Below are 16,269 nucleotides of genomic sequence, written 5' to 3' on the forward strand. Positions count from 1 at the left end.
GGTGTACGAGCAGCAGATGGCGTGTGTGGGAGGTGCTGTAAAGTGTCTTCATGTCCAGCAAAGTAACTGATGCGTCTGGCACGGGGCCCTAATTTTAGCTGGGAGAGCGGTCGTTAGGGAGGATGGGGCTAGAGGAGTTGAAAAGAAGCGGACAGAAACCAAAACGTCAGGCACCTGTCGAGCCACGTAGATAAGAGCTCGGCACTATTTTGTAATTTCGTAGGATAAAGTAAAGCAGACTGATTCTCTGTGTGTGTGTGTGTTTAGACACTGACGGGCTCGAAACAATGACCTTCCTAACTTGAGGAGCCCCAGTCCGGGTTGTAGTTTCGCTTCCGCACACTAATCTGTTTAAAACATCTTTTTAATCTTGGTTTTCGCTTTTTGAATAATAAAAAAATCTCCTGGCAAGCTGATTTCGAATGGCTTTCAAATAGCAAGATAAAATCTGGAAATATTAAACGGTCTTTACCGTAAAAACTCGAAGCCTCTGTGCACGTGTGTGAACGTGTCTCCCCGCTACAAGTGAAACATTCACGTGGCTTTTGTGAGCTGATAACGCACACGTGGCGGAAATGACACACACACACACAAAATAAGGTGACGCGACAATAAAGAGCGCACGTCTACCTTCGATCGTTGGTGAGCGGAAATAGGAGTCGAGTCGGTCGAGCGGTCGAGTCGGCCCTAGACGCCATGAAGCTGCTGGCACAGCATCGGCAAGGAAAGAGCAGTTGCGGTAGTGACCCTTGGCAAACATCCCCTGTGAGGCACAGACTTCCGCTCGGTGTTGACACGAACTGATTTTCCTGACCTCGCCTCCGGGCTTCGTGTCAATAGGGGGCACTTCAGCATCATTGTTTTCGAATCGGGGACACAGAACGGATATTGGTCAGTAGACACAGCAGTTAATAGTTTGGAACACTGAGGTAATTCAAAGCCATTGACTTCCTGTCTTTACGTATTTTTTCTTCTAAACGTGTGTAGTTCTCAGAAGTTTGTTTTTCTTGTCAACTTCAAAGAATTGAAGTTAATCTAGAATTTGATTTCCTGTCATGTTTTCTTGTCATGAGTCATTGAGTAATGTGAGTATACATAATGACAGAAAAACGGGACATATTTTAAATATAATACATTACCTGGAGCCGCCACTTTGCTTTTTTCTCCTCTCCCCCTCCCACCAACTTCAATCCCCATCTTGGTTATCTTTATACGTTTTCTAGTGTTATTTGGTTCCTCTTTGTGCTTTCTGTATTTGATTTTGTTCTTCGTTTAGTACGGTTGTTTGTTCTTTTATAGTTCATATGTTATTGTTTTCCTGTCCCTCGGATGCTGTTTATGTTTCCTTCTTGTTCTTAAGTGATAAGAGTATGCGCTTTATAAATTTTGAATTTTTTACTATTATTTTTATTATTATTTTTATCATTATTATTATTTAAAATAAGTAACATTGATAGTGGAATGATAAAATATGGGATGGAAGAGAAAATAGAACGGATTTTGCTGAAGTATTTACAAAGAAATATCTTGTATTTCGTTTCTGCGTTGTTTTGACTTAGTTGCAAGCTCGCGATTTGAGATGTTTTATGAGGAAAGTTTGCTAGATTGTGAAGAATTACTGAACGGATCTGTTCAACTTCAGTTTGAAATTTATTAAGTCTAGAATCAATCAAAAGAAAATATGCGTAAATTCAAATTCAGTGTCTCTTCGTCGGATTTAGTATCTCCCGCCAATTGAGGGCCTTCGATCTAAGGGAAGCAATTCATGTCAAGCTATGACACTTTGTCCCGTTTACAGTTAGCTCCCTTTACCTATTCACCGTGATTTTGGTCGATGGAAAAATTAGTAGTAGATCCAGACTCCAATTTAAAGTTTTGTTTTGAAATGAAAATGAAACAGATTATTAAATTAATACTACCGTCTCAACAAAGATTTAAAGAAAAAAATTGAGGCATGGGTAGTTACATATAATTTGACTAATAATGTCTAGATCATCCATTAGAGCGCAATATGACAATGGACTTGCCTATCTTACACAAACACAGGCACGAGTTGCACCACGTGACCCGAGTCAATAATGTAACAGAAACGTGAGCCCTTGGCCCCACCTAGTGTCGGTTACTACCCTGAATAAGGTCAGCGTTGCTGGTGTCGTTGGCATGTTCTCACTTATTTTGTCTCGGGCGTGCATGATCTTGTGCGCTAATTTTTATTTTATTTTCACAGCACACAAATTGTAAGGCAGACTGCTCACAACTTACAATATTCTTTTTTTTTTTTTTTTTTTTTTTGTAGGAGAAGAATTGTTACTTCCAAACCATAGGCTTGACTGAAGATGCACGTACGTGTGTGCATGAGAGAAAGAGATGGGTGTCGGTAAGGGATATATTTTATACTCATCTATTTTATTAGTGCTTTAGTGTGTTAAACATTGTATTTGAAATGTTGTGTGAGTAATGCTTTAGGTTCTATTTTGTACGCCTTCGCTAAAAAGCAGAATACTGAATCACAAGACAACCATTGAATCAAAGAACACATTTTTTTCAAAAAGGAAAAGAATGGCTTTGAGGTGCAAATGTCATTAATTATGCATGCGTGTGCATAGCACGTCTGCAGTCATGAAGAAGCAATAAAGCTCTTGTGTCATCTATTGTAACAAATGATATTTGAGCCGTGTTCGATTTTTTAACGGGTGGCCCCATTGAAAGTCAAGAAGCAGGAACAATAACTCGATCTGCACAAGAGAGAGGAGAAAAAATGTAGTTGCCTCCCTTAGACTGCATGACAACCTGCGATCAAGGGCTTTAAATGGCGCTCGGTTGTAACTATTAATAATGTAATTATCTGCTACGTTATCAGTCTCTGGGGAGGTTTTGCTTTCCTAGAAATGTTTGATGTTGCACAGGAAGATAAAGTGAGCTTTTTCTCGTGGCCTTTATAGTCAGTAAATGTCTGTATTACTTACTCAAACACGTTGCAGTGTCATTGTTAGAGATTGTTGTTATGGCAGTCTATCCACTCTTTCTGAGCTATCGGCATGTTAGCGTCGGATTTCGATCAGACGAACATTCCTTTATCTGTGTGCATAATATCTGAACGCACACAAAAGAGGCATCTGCTGGATGTCACAGCCCTGTAAACATCAATTTGGCAAATGTTATAAATATTGCCGACAATAGTTTTTTTTTTTTTTTAAGGTAAAAAGAAAGAAAGGAATCGATGACTGTATGTGTCAGTAAACCAAAAATAGTTACATCTGTGGCATTATTTCAAATATTAAGCTAGAAACTGTAGAGTATTGGCCCGCAGTAATTATCTAAAATGACTTGTAGGTGAAGTTGTGTACCCTTGAAAGGCACTCATTTTATTTCTTTCATCATCATCATCCATCATTAATTTGGGGACGTGTGAGTAGAAACGTCAACGTTTTATTCGGTAGAAGACGGGGTGCACAAAGAGAGTGACGTCACGTCTGTTACTGTTAACTTTACAGTAATGTCAGATTTGTTACATTTCAGTTTACAGTGGCGTCACTTCCGTTACAGTTTACACTGCCACTGTATTTGATCGCCGTTACGTCGCTAAAAAAGGAGGATGATATACACTTACTTCAAGAGGAGAGGCAAGTCTACAGAAGAAGTAGAGAAACTTCGCACCCTACACAAAGAAGGGGTAGAGAGGCTTAAACTGATGGGTGTCGACGACAATAAATACAAAGAACAAACACACACGCACGCGCAAACGCACACACACGTGCAAGTACCCGTGAACTCGTTTACGCTGACTGCAGCAGTCTATTCAAGAAGAGAACATCTTGTATAAAACTGTTCATCTAACGGCTGCAAACATTCTCTTAGCGAGGTTTATTTTAAACAAAATGAAAGCTGCTCTTGGGCAAAATGTCTTTGTGTTTAATCTGGTTAAGTCTCAAAGCTGTAAGAAGCCATAAAAGCGATTCCACTCAATCTCCGAGTAAATTAGATTGGGATACATTTGTTAACCCCTCGGGGGCAGCAAGAAGGAAAGAAGACGAGAAATCGCCGACACACTCGCCGATGCCGCAAAGGCCCTGTGTGCTCGATGCACAAACCTTGCAAGACTTCCCTGGATTAAAGAAAACCCTCAGATCCCATTGTGTGGTCAGAAGTAATGGGAGGGTTAAAAAAGATCCAGTACACAGTTGGTTTCCCGTAATGTCGACAGGATCTGTGTGTGGATGCTACTGCGATCACAAGCCTCGCGCGCAGTGTGTGTGTTCATTTTGTTTGTACTTTTGGCCTCTTAACCATGTTTGTTGTTGCATTATTTTCAGAAATGCACAGTGTGACTTCTGTTCTAACGGATATGCCTATCTCACATTATATCCTGTCGAAGGACACTTTAATTCCTTGCTGCATAATTTGAGCGTGAATACCTTTGGTGAGTTTTCTTAAACATCCCCTTGAAATCCGCTGATAACATCACGAATTAAGGAATTTCTGTCTATGATACACAGACCGATCCAAGTAAGCTGAATCACTGACACCCGTGCACCCATATTCGTAGGTAAGAAGCCCTTCAGAGGCCGTAGTGATGATAAGAGAAGGTAAGACCTTATTTATCCCAGAGGGCAATTAGAGGCCGTTCTGTATGGAAACACAACAACACAACAATACCACAACACACTCACATCCGCTACGCCAAATAGACTCTCATACAACCATGGGTCAGGCTTACATCTCATCGACATTTATTCATAGTTGACTCACATGGTCGAAATAAGGGACAGCCTCAATATTTGGGTCCTGCATGCAGGTACACAGATAGAGCTCTCGACAGGACATGTCTGTCATCGTGTAGAATTGATGACAATTTCAGGCAACTTAGAAACTCAGTAATAAGAAAATAAAAATCCCTGGTACTGGCAATGGCACACAATCTGCCAGAGTAGGGAAGTTATTTCATAAACACGTTTGTCAGTATGTATGGTGAGAAACTCGCTGAAAACAGAGTAAAATCCCAAGTTGTAAGCATTATTTATGCAGCTGTTGAAAGAGAAGGACTAGAGAATATCTTTGATTATATCTTGGCAGTACAGTTAGACTTTACAGTGAACGAACACATAACCTCGTGACCTGTTTCTTTGTAATACTGAGCGATGACAGAGAATTGTAAATACAGTTATTCACACACACACACACACTGACCGTCATCTTTGTCTTCTGTTACAGGATGAAAGATATCAGTCCTGTCCTGACCACCATCTGTAGACTACCCTGGTGTAGCCCCCGAGGCAGGGTGGGGCTGGAGACGAGGGCCGGCGGAGGTTGGCGGTATCAAGCCGCTGGCATCTGCAGTCCTCTCCAGCTATTTCAAAAGGAGATGGGCGGATGTTCTGCATGCTTAAAAGATGAAAGGGGGCAGTTTTTTGTGATGCGTCCTACCTGCTTATCACGTGCCCATAAATAATGTCGCTTCCTGCCATCAAACGACCTACCCTCCCCCCCTCACCCCGGCCCAGTACCCTGTCGCCCTCCAGCCTCAACGGGTAGATACAAGGTTTGTCGCTGATCGAGGCGGCCACAGAATGACCAGACACCTGCCCAAAGGTGAACAAAGAAAAATATTGTTCAGGCTTGTCCATTTACATGTTCTGTATGATTTTAGTTGTGGTATGATGGGTGAGGGTGGAGGGGTAGGATCCCTAAACATAGGGAAATAGAAAGTGTCGGGTATAGATGAAAATAAGCAGAGAGCTGAAAGAGAACTGATGGCGTTTAGAGTTGGGGGAGGTAAGTGAGGGTGTGTGCCTGACTGCTTTCGAAGTTTTGTTGATGATGTATGTTTACAGAGTGTTTTACTGAATACTCAACCTGTACTGGCCGTTGGTTAAAAGCAAAACATTTCACAAAAGTAGTCCACTTGTGCTCTTGGACAAGACAAAAGACGCGAACGTTTGTTTGTTTAAGATGGACGGGAACAAGACAATGAAAAATAATATTAAAGGATGTGTTTAAAAAAATAACAACCTCAACAGCTTCAGAAGTTACACTCCCTCCACCCGCTTCATGTATCCACCGTTTTGGAAGAGTTGTCTTTTTCTCAGCCTCGATTTAGTCTGGACGGTTGTGATGAAAGGCCGTCGCCGTCAAGCGAATCTGTTCTCAGGCAAATGGCGGCTCCGGCCGGTATGGCGCAGACAATGGCGGAGAGCATGGCGGCTGAGATTTGATGACGCGCGGCCTCACTATCGCGCCTCCACATCAGAGAGTCGGGGGCGACTAACACGGCACCATCGACCGCCCCATCTCTGTGCCCGGATCTGCGCCCCTTGAAGCGCCAGGTACCCGTGGCGCGCGGGGTATTGTGGGATATGCGGCCTTATTGCCGACAGGTTTTATCTGTCAAATCGTCCCATCTCTGGTCATCGTCTGGGCGGTCAGAAAACCTACACGACTGTCACTTTTCCTTTTAAGTATTTCTCTTTTGGGGGTTGTCGTGAAAAGGACGATCTCTAACAGGGCTGTGATGCTCTTAGCTGTATCCATGCTCGTTTCTTTTCATCCAGGCGAGGTTGGCGCAGGTTTTAGTTGTTAGTCTCTCACACACACACACAAGAACACATACACACAGTTCTTGCAATTGCACACAGGTGGTGCAGTCCACTTCATCCTCTCTGCTTCACTAGCTTGTTGATCGTGATGATCGATGGATGATTTCATGTCGACACAAGACTATTTCCAAGTCTGATCTGCTTTTATCACAAATTCTCCTCATGTCACACTTTGTACAACCTCATACAACATCTGTGAACAGATGCTACAGCCCTACATTTATCATTTGTGACTACTGTTGATTGTTCATTTAGTGGTCTTGCAAAAAAAAAAAAAAAATTTCTATGAAATTATTTTTTTCTGCGATGCTCGACAATTTATAAATCATCAACAATCAACGATCACCTGTCGACTTGTGACTCATTCTGGATGACGACAATTTGAACATATTTAGTAAATATATATCGGTGGACCTGCACTTCTTCTTTGAACTCCTGTCACGTGTGACTATCGATGTTTGACCTCCTGTCACGTGTGTGACTATTGATACTTAAGGTCATCAGGATTTGCAAGTCCTTCACGCGCCACGAACCTAATCCGCTCAGGTGCTTCAACAAAGCTGTACGTCTCGCGAGATTTACGAATTCAACGAATTCAAATTCAATTTGAGAGACGAGATTTGCGAATTCAACGGTTGGGGTGGAGGTGGGGTTAGGGGTAGGGGAGATAATTTGGCCCCAAATGGAAAGCACACATTGCAGCACGTTCACTTCACACACCCTGCAGTTCCGTTCTTGCGTACACCAACCTTCATCCTCGTTAATTAATATTTCTCTGGCAAGAAGCCTGCAGTAGTACGGAGGTCGGATGCGGCTCCATGCGAGCGCCAGGGGCACAGAATGCTGGCTGCTGTTTCCATTGCTTCAGGGAGGATGAGATGGGAAGTTACCCGCCCCTGGTTTAGGAGATGAAAACAGCGAAGGTTGACTCAACGCGATGCTCAACGATGCAGCAAATCTTTATTGCAATAAATGTGTTAGAATTAATCACGTGATCCTGGTAACTGTGTTACAATCGACCTCCTTGACGCATTTTTTGTGCCAGTAACGCATTCAGAACGGAACCTGACGCATTTTGTTTCCAGGGTGTGAAGTGGTTAGTCCTTGTAGTAAGAAGGGGGAGGACAAAGGCCACCAGCGGAAGGTCTTCATATGACCTTTTTTTATTGTTTGCCTCAACACTGGAAATGTCTTTTAGTTTTACTTTATATTCTCTCCCTCTCTCCTACCATCACCCAACCTCAGCAACCTAAAAAAAAAAAAAAAAAAAATTTTAACATTTGGACCTCATTGACCAGATGGGGGCACGCCCTTCTTACAAGTTCTTAAGAAGCATGCAAAGACTTTAGGCCCGAGGCCTTGTAGTAGTCGGCGACTACAGATCAGAGAGCGTGCGGACTGAGGACTACTCACACCACAGGTATGTGGACTTGTGACTTAGTGTCCATCCCGTCAGACGAGGACAGACCTGAAGATATCATCTGGCGGACGCGGGACGGACGACCGGCGGTCACTGGCGCTTGGCTTTTGTGGCGAGTACTCGAGAAACTCTCGACAATCGCAATCTTGATATCGAGAGCAGCTTCAAAAGACTGACGAAAATAGCGGGGGGAGGTGGAGAAGGGGGGGGGGATGGACGGGAGAACTGGGGTTTGGGGAACAATGAAGAAAGTTGGCGAGGTGCTTTCTAAGAAGCTTCAAGACACCATGTCACTTGACTATACAGACCTTGAATAGTCCAGAAAAAATATTAAAAATATAAATAGTCAAAAATTTGTCTTACATCATCGATGCTCGCTTTCACAGGTGGACATCTTGAACGTGTGATTTATTCACATCCAATGGAAAATGTCAAAATGTTACCGGTATTATTGGACGATGACATCGTCAACTCCACCACAACATGACTATCAACACGAGCAGAACGATGTCGCTCTCCCACCCAGCTACCCATCCACCCCTAATTCCTTCGACTGACGTGCACATCCCTCTCCCCCCGACAACAACAACCACCACCACCACCACATCCCGACAATGGGCAAGACACCTTGTGTGATAACAGCTCTCACCCACAAGCGATGAGAAGGAATGCTATCACCTAAGACTCATCGATATTTTCGTCTTTATGGGTTTACCAGCCCACCAGCTGAATGGTTGCAGGCGCAAGGGGAGGCAATAGCTGCAAGGGGAGGCAATCGAATAGAAGATCAACATGCAGATAGTCTCCTTCAACGGGTAAAACAATTTAATGAATTTCTCTTAGCCTCGGGTGGCTGGCGTGCTTCCACCACCAAATCTCCGTCTAGTCCAGTTCTTTTTTTAAATTAATGTGTGTCCTCGGCACGGCGATGTAGTTAAGATGATATCATCGGAGGACCAAACTGCTTTGACATAACGATAAACAGTATCAGGTAAAAAATAAACTGGAAGAGTGTGTGACAAAAAGAAGAACAAAGGGTGAAATTGCCTTTTAGATGTCGGCATTTGAGCTTCGCCTGAAGTCAGGTCCGTGGGCGGAGGTCCTCAAACCCTTCATCTTCTCTTCTCTTCCTCGTGGATTTCGTTTGATCTCTCAACACATCTCGCCCCTCACATCGCGGGCAAACCCTGCCACGTCGATGTTTAGAGACTCATGGAAGTAAACATGTGGAAAGCGACGATTGGCTTTAATTCAGGCTGATCACCGAACTACGAGCTTCTTCCTTCCTGACTCGTTTTGTGGCAGTTACTACTTCTGTTTGTTTGGCCTTGTGTGTGTGTGTGTCTCTGTGTCTGTGTGTGTGTGTGTGGCTACAAGAGGCTGTAGCTCACTACACGTGGATAATTTTAAAGATGTTCCACCTCCCATCACTACCTCCGATGCCAGTAGTTCGGGGAAAGCTTCAACAGTCCCTTGAACACATGTGATTTTGAACAGATTGTGACTATTTCCTATTTTGGTTTTCCTCATAATATTTTTACAATAAACTCAACACTTTTTGGAATGTTTTACAATAAACATATTTCACAATTAACATCTACCATTAGCTCAGTCTATTTAAAGTTGAGATTTATTAAAGAATCTATTTAAAGCTTTTGAGAAATAAGTTGATGGGTGCCTGTTGCTCCCTAGGGAGGAGGTTGATACCAAGTCGCACATCCTTCTGGAACGAGCCATTAAAAAAGTAAAAACACTTTTTTTTTTGAAATGTACTCAAATGGGTCAAATAATTTTTCCTTTAGTCTCAGGATATAATATATATCACTTTAAACAAAAAGTTTGAGGAGTTCCAGAATATTTCAAGTTCCAAGAGTGCCAAATGTTACTCGAGGCAAAAGTGTCAGTAACTACCTAACTGGTGTAATATATGAATGACAATGTTGAATTACATACAACCTTTGTTTATTTATAGAATAACAATACAAAATTTCATTGTCGCTCTAGGGCTAATGAGACAAAGCTGTAAGTTGAGACAGACTAGAGTAACTATAGTAATAAAAGGCTGATAACACTCTCTGTTTATTCTATGTCCAATACTAGTAGTCGATACACTAACAACATGTCGATACTCTACCAACATATCGATACATTAACAACATGCGGGTAAGCTCATGTATCCACAAACAGATGCCGTATTAAGAAAAGCAGGGTTTAAAAAAAAACTATAAAAAAAACCCCGAATAAAACACCCAAAGAGAAGGTGAGAGCAAAACAAGCCTGAACATTGTTTACAGACAGACACCCGGACAAGCATCATCTCGCGACCAGCAGTTCACCTGCACCACAGCTGGACTACAGGGCCCGGGCGCAGGGGGAGATGATCCTCCCGGTGGCCGCCTCATGAATATTCCACCCGGGACTTAGCCCGACACACCGGCCGCCCCACGTGCACTGCGCCTGGAGTTTGTCGCCTATGCGGCGATTATCCCACAAGCCCCTGGGCCTCATGAATATTCAGATGGAGGAGCTGGAGGAAGCGTTTTAATCCTTGATGAACACGATCCTCTGCCTGCTACCAGCGAGGCTAGTCCCGGATGAGGGGCTTCGATGAGAGGCTTGTGCCGGCAGATGGCGCAGACAGCTCCTGGTGACCTCCTAGTGGCAGTGTCCCACCCACGACAACCTCCACCCACACACACACCACTGCCTCGACTACACTGGACCTGCGAGTTGGTTGATTTGTTGTGATGTGTCAGTGTGTGCGATTGTCTGTTGTGTGAAAAAAAACCTCTATTTACAGGGGGTGAGGTGGGTGTGGGAGGGGTGTTAAGAACGGTGTGCACAAGAATTCAAGTACCAGACAAATCAGCGAATAATCAAGATGATGAAGCAACAGTGGCAGGACATCCATGCTATAAAGATAAATAAGATTAGCGAGTGAAGCTTTGTCATTTAATAAACTTGTCAATGTTTCGGAAACTTGACAATCTTTGATGTGTCGGTGTCTTGTGCTCCACGATAGTATTTGGTGGAAAATACGAGACAACAGCACCGCAAATCTCACCAACTACAGACTGCTCCCCCAGCATGGCCAATACAACATTCTCCCAGGGTCGTGAAGAAAGCCGTTTCTTTAGTCTGATGATCCACTTGCCTCTAAGTCTGTTGGTATCATCCTCCTACATTGCAGAAGGCCTCCTTGCTCTGGGTGGACTGAACGACGCTCATGAGGTTCCCGGGTTACTGATGAGTCAGCGAGGACCTCACCACGACATTTAGGACCACGTGACTGAGACTTCCCACTGTCCCAGTCCCCACAATTTTCTTTCCATATTGAAGAGCTTCAGCTTCTCCTGCACTAAGCTAAGCGCTCATCGGTGATTAATAAAGAAAGATAATTTTACACAGGTGGCGCTGCAAAAGCGCTTATTGGCAATGCTGCTGATTGAGATGCAGCGGTAACTGTCACAGCATCAGTCCACCATCTCAGCCACCACAACCTGGCTGACTGAGTGTCTTTAACGAGACCCTGCACCCGCCCGTCGTCTCCATTTCAAGATCAGTCCTCCAATCCTGGCATCTGCTTAACAGATTTACATTTCCGTCGTCGTCTTCTTCATCTGCCTGCGATTAACCAATTTGCCTAAAGTCCCTCTGGCCGGGTTTAAAGGTTAGTGGATCTCAGAGCCTTGAATGAAGCTAAGATGGCGCGTGGTCGGGTGAGTCGTGCTCACCACGCTGAAAGCTTGAAAGGCTCCGGTAACCAAGGAAACCGAGCTAGTGAAGCTGTGCCTTTTGGGCAACAAGATGAGGATGACCACCCCATAGTGCTGAGGTCTACACGAGTATAGTACATCCCCATGCACAAGTCAACTGTGTAGGAATTTACCTGGCTACAGGTGTGTTGTCAAAGCTCCAGTCAACCAGGAGGCTGGGCGTCTCGTGACCTCGCGATTTTGACCTCTTTGTTCGTGTTGCGATGTGTGTATCTCCAAAACGGAAGTTTGAGGATACACACTTATATTAATCAATTACCCGATTATCAAAAAAAAAAAAAAAAAAAAAAAAATAGTACATGGCAATAGTCCTTTCAGTTGAGATGCGAACCTGTGACCTAAAATGTTATCAGATCCACATCAGACTTTGTGCCCACAGTTAAAGGTCAAAGAGTCACCATGACAGGGGAACTGTTACTGTCAAATTGTTCTTCATGAAATGTGAGTCATACTCAAAAATAATTCAACACAGACTATCTTTATTTCTTTTTCTCTGTTCCTCTCGCTGGCACACATCCACCCGCACGTGTCCACCATCAGATATCATCGCTACCTACATCTCTGTTGGTGTGGCCGAGCTGTCAACTGTCTCCACCTGTTGCAAACCTTGCTGCTGATCCCACCCTTGCAGCCCCAGTGAACAGTAGCATCGATACAAAGTGCAGCTGTCTCTCCATGGCGGACTGATGCGCTCCTCTGGCTGCAGCTGCAACAGAAGAGTTTTAATTGCCGGCCTGTGGAAATCCTCTCAGCCGTGACTGAGTACTGTGTCCGCTTGGATGGTCTCCTCCACTGACCGGAGGATGACAGAGAATGTTTCACATGCTGACGCACACCAACTGTCACCAGCAGTTCAGTCAGGAATGGGAGAGCACCTACTAGGGGGAGATAATGATTTATTACGATGTAAGCAGCGGGCTTTAGAAAAGAGACAAAAAGATGGCAGTTGATGACAGGAGTGGTTACAATTCAATTTGCAGTTTACAATTAAATCCTCAATATGGTGTTGTAGTCTTAATAAAGCTAGAAATTTGTTGTAATATAATACAAAATATTCTACAACAGATATGCGTTCTGATAAATGTGTCGATAAGCAATTTCATCGTCAGGCTAAGCATCATAGGATGAAGATGTCTGCTGTCCATCCCTGACAGCGTTAAAGCGACACGTGACTTATAACTGTCATTACAGCCCTATGTCACACTGTCATCACTGCCCTATGTCACATGACTGTCATCACAGCCCTATATCACATGACTGAGGAGGGGTGGGTGTCTCAGGTAAGGGGGAGGGCACTGTCAGACTCAAGAAAGCGGCGTAACCTGACAAAAGATTTCTCGCAAAACCAATCAGTCGCCCACTAGGTGCCTCCTCCTCTAACAGGTGGTCGGCACAAGTATCCTGTTACCCTTCTGTTACCCTCCCGTTACCCTCCTGTTACCCTCCTGTTACCCTCTGCACGCGCGGCTAATCTGTGGCGGGTCCCGTTACCGGCCGGCATCACCGGTGTGTCAGGCCTGATGGCCGGCACCGTAACCTGCTGTCTCGTGTCGTGTGATGTCACGAGGGACACGGCAGTTACCGGTAACCGAACAGCACGCGACAAACATCGCTAGAAAGCTCCGTGTAATCTTTGATTACCTCCACAGACTTTCGCCTGATCCTCCGCATTCACACAGCGCCAGCCTCTCTGTCCTTAATTAACTTGCAAGTGTTTCTAAAGTGCCGAGTGCAACACAACCACTTCAGCCGGTTGCACTGTCGAGATGCTATCACAGCTGTCACGTGACAGAGTAATGTGTTGTGTCAGCTTAACTTAAAGGGGAAGGTGACCACGAGTGTTTTGAGTGTGGTCCGCCATTGAAAGACTAATTAAAGGAATTTTAAATTTAAACTGTTCAGGATTTCGCGAAACAGTGATATTATTTCAGTTGACATGTGTTTACAATAATTGATTTTAAAAAACTCTGTTTAATTAATTCGAATTGGACGAACATATAGTGGGGATGAAGCTTGCTCACGCAGGCAAAGTATTATATAATTAGTGTATGTGACGAGAGAAAGAGAGAGTGTGCACGTGCTTGTGTTGATATTCTATTGTGAGCGCTTTAATGTTCTACAGTGAACATGTGTCAATACTGTCTGTTGACACTTTGCAGTAAATGTCTGGCAACAATATTCATATACGAACATTTCCCGTCAGACGATAAAGGTGTATTGTGTGGCATTGTGCATCACTGGTCCACATGTGCAGGCTGCATGCATTGTTACAATGTACCGACACGTGCACGAACGCTCATCCGAACATAAACTAACACGAGGCGTGTGTGTACAATGACTAACGGGATCAGCCCACCCGGGGACCGCAGGGAGGGTACTGCAGCTGTCCGACTGCCAGACCTGTCGGGGGAGGATGTGAGAAGGGCGTGGTCTGAGGAGGAGCGTGGTCACGTGAAGTCCCAGTGTGATGCCGGCCTCGCCGTTAGTTGGGAGGATGCTCAGCTGCCTGGTTCATGTCCCGTAAACACAGAGGTGGCGCTTTCTTTAGTGCTCTTGTGGTTATTCAATAAAAATATGTACACTAATTTTATTTCCACATCTGTGTGTGTGTGTAAGCAGTGCCAACAAAGGCAGTGAGACACGTGGAACACAATCCAGACAGCCGAAACGTGATCGGCACGTGCAACAGGGTGCATAAGACTCACGATCTTGACCTTAAACTGAAAGACCCACAAGATATCTACTTAAATGAAGATAAAATCATGTGGATGATGGACTGCACCGAGACTGATGAGACTCCTGGTACAGATGCCCGTCCACCAGAACCAGACCTCGGGTAGACAACGCGTCACGCGTGGCGACACCCGGGGGAGGCTGACTAGTCTAATCGGCGAATTACCGCACCCGACTTTGAGACGACCTGTCGACGAAGACCCGAGATGGACAGTGTCAACTGTCACTTGTATGGACAAGGCAGGCCGGACCCTGGACACGCGAAAATTAGACACGACGACGAGGCGACGAGGGGACTGGCGAGGGCCGGACAGACGTCACAAACGACGTCAGCTGACCACACGTTCGATTCATGGCGGAGATCGGCTTACCTCTCGATACTATCACTGGGAGGGGTAGGGGACTACTTCGTCTGAGATAGCCGTGAAAATGGAGTTTAGTGACAGTCAATGACCCAAGCCACGGAGCTGTAGACAGGCCATGAAAAGGCGCCTCCTACCCACAACCCACCCACACACCCACACACACCCTCCTCTGTACCTGATGGAGGTTAGACTACGGGACACCTACCCTGACATTTCAAGATTCCATCAACTTGGCACTGACCCTGCTAAACACAAGCAGGTTTATCTGTCATCTCAGACTGAGGGGCGCAGTCAATCAAGGAGAACTGAATGTGTAAGATTGATTGGAGTTGATGAGGTGGACAGAGGTGTGGCTGTTGAGTGTAATAAGTATGTAAGTGTGTGTGGACATTTTTTAAACACCAGATGCTTTCACCAAGGCAGCAGAATGTAAACTTTATTGTTAACAATATTTTAAATTAAATAGTTAATTAAATTAGAAATTGCATTATAAATTATAGTGTAAGCTCTACTGTTAATTAAACTCTATATTAATTATATTACAAGCCATAATTATTGTAAACCTGTTGGTCTTATTGAATACAATGTCTGACTATTTGTGTCTTCATGCCCTTGTTCACATCTCACGTTTTCCTCCCTCTTTCTCTTCTCTCTCTCTCCATCCTCCCCACCTTGTCACGTGCTCAGACTACACAAAGCCTCGGCACAGCTTGCTCGCCTCGGTTCAGGTGATTAGTTTGTAACATCACAACTTTCTCAACACACGAAGTCAGCAGTGAAAAGTTGGTAACAAGAGAGAAGCCACAAGGGGCACAACTCAAGAATATTAATTAGGATAGTGGTGGAACGAACGTGTCATTAAGTTAATTATTAACAATTAATTATTATTATAAAAACACTTTCTGAAGTACACTTTGATAAGTCAAAACATTTCAATGACCAGATGATGTGAGCACTCACTCCTCGGGTATCTCTCTTCAGGTTATTCAATAAATATTATTAATTTTTTTAATTTTATTAATTTTTTTCATCTCTCTCTCTCTCAAACACAAATAGCATCGAGATGTTATTTCGTTCTTCAAAGAGACAAACAAAGTAGAAAACAAAGCCATAAAACTGTAGGCACGGGTTCGAATACCTCTAAAGAGGAGTGGAGCTGGTCAATTTTTACACAATGAAAATCCAGACCTGCCAAACTGTTTCAGACTGTAGACCTGTCTGTAGATGGACAGATGGGTAGAAAGGTGGGTGGGCAGTGGTGAAACTGTTGAAGGAAGTTCGTGAACTTTGCAAACCTTGCAAAACTTTGCATGTGTCGTCAACATCACCGACCCCTCAGCCTGTCACTACACCTGAGTCTGCTTACCTGTGTCCCTCCCTCG

Source organism: Pomacea canaliculata, linkage group LG8 (genome assembly GCF_003073045.1).
Source record: "Pomacea canaliculata isolate SZHN2017 linkage group LG8, ASM307304v1, whole genome shotgun sequence".
Lineage (NCBI taxonomy): Eukaryota > Metazoa > Mollusca > Gastropoda > Architaenioglossa > Ampullariidae > Pomacea > Pomacea canaliculata.